Genomic DNA, 1,715 nt, shown 5'->3' with positions numbered 1-1,715 from the left:
AAAATAATCAAATATAGGTTTTCACTCTGCAAAAAAACATTGTATCTCTCAACTCCAAAGAAACTGTTTAGGATATACAAAAAAAAGAAAAACCTCTTTAATTTTGAAATAATACTATTTTTATGCACCAGAGAAAACAATTTGCTCAGTGTTGCCTGCCTACCTGCTATAGGGCTTGTGTGTGAAAACTTTCTCTGCTTGTCTCCATTTGCAAATAGATTAGCAAGTGTCTCCTGACATTTCTTTACCATGAGGAATTTATGATAGTGTCTTAGAAAATTCTTCACTCCTGCTTCCCTTGTAGAGTGTGACCTCCTGCCCCCATCAGACCCTGTAATAGAAGCCTTTCCACAAACACTGTGAGATTAAGAAAGCATTTCTTTCCCTATCTATAATTGCTTTGATTTCACATCCATAGAGCCCAACACTAGAATCACAGGAAAGTTGAGGACTCCATATTATTAACAATGTGATGTAACTAGTACTTCACTGCACAACTGATCCCATCTCTTCTCCTTAAATGTCTGGAACCAAAAGTCAAAATAAAGCACGGACAGCATATTTTTTACCCTCTCCATGAATGTCAATTTCCCACTTAAATCGGACAGAATCAAAGGCACATATGAAGGAGGTGCTGTAAGTCCTCCACTGTACTTTTCCATAGTGTAGGCAGGAGAGAAGCGGAGACTGTACACAAATGGGATTTGCAGCAGCTCAGCCAGCAGCTCACCACATGGACCAATGGCATCTGAAAGAAGGATGTCAAACTTGGATTCCTGTAGTTTCACCATCAGCTGCTTGTTCAAAACTGCTTCTTTACAGAGAAATTCACACTTGTCAGAATAAACTGCAAAGATGTCTAGTGCTAGGAGATATTTCCAATATGTGTCCTTGTCTGTCTGTGTCCAATTAGTAACCTATTGTTTGAAAAAATTTCTAGACCATCCTTAATGAGAGCTACAGGAAACGTTTCAAATTGAGTGGCAGTATATTTGCTAGGATCAAGGAAAATGGAAGCTGAGTTTCTCAGAACCATCACCTCATGACCTCTCTGGACAAGTTCACCCAAAATTACATTTAAGTTCATCCAGTGACTGTACTCCATTGGCCAGTGCCTTTGTACAGATCTGAAGCAACAGTTCAGCTGTAACAGCAGCAGAACTGCAATGCATTTTCCAGACATCCCCCGGCTGTGCTTTTCTGTCTCTGTTTGTGCTTGTATCTAGGAAATGTAACAAGAAGCTGAAATATAACTTGCATTGGTAAAAGCAAATATATCACATGAACATGCAGATCTCTGCATGGGTGTGGAAGGTAGTAAAAGCAAAGGCAAGTGATTCTGAGTTGAGCAAGTAAATGTCTCTTATCACTAACTACTTTCTCCCAGGTCAAAGTCAATAGCCTGAGGGTATAGGTTAATAGTGATAAGAGCTGTGACAAATGTGGTGATGGCATGACCCTGAATTAGGGACAAAATAATTACATAGAAATGTCTACATTTTTTTTTTAAAGATTTTTTTTTTTTTATTTTCTTATTGGAAAGGTGGATATACAGAGAGGAGAGACAGAGAGGAAGATCTTCCGTCCCATGATTCACTCCCCAAGTGAGCGCAACGGCCGATACTATGCTGATCCGAAGCCAGGAGCCTCTTCCGGGAGCTGGAAGGAAAGCAGGGCTGCCGGGATTAGAACCGCGCCCATATGGGATCCCGGGC

At 40.5% G+C, this 1,715-nt stretch overlaps 1 pseudogene; it reads right to left on the bottom strand.

The window, feature by feature from the left end:
* Positions 1–461: 461 nt before the first annotated feature.
* On the bottom strand, positions 462–1,183 carry LOC121147301 (annotated as a pseudogene).
* Positions 1,184–1,715: the final 532 nt, after the last annotated feature.

This window comes from Ochotona curzoniae, unplaced genomic scaffold (genome assembly GCF_017591425.1).
Source record: "Ochotona curzoniae isolate NIBS_2020 unplaced genomic scaffold, NIBS_Ocur_1.0 scaffold_4506, whole genome shotgun sequence".
Taxonomy (NCBI): Eukaryota; Metazoa; Chordata; class Mammalia; order Lagomorpha; family Ochotonidae; genus Ochotona; species Ochotona curzoniae.
This window is presented reverse-complemented; position numbering and strand designations above follow the sequence as displayed.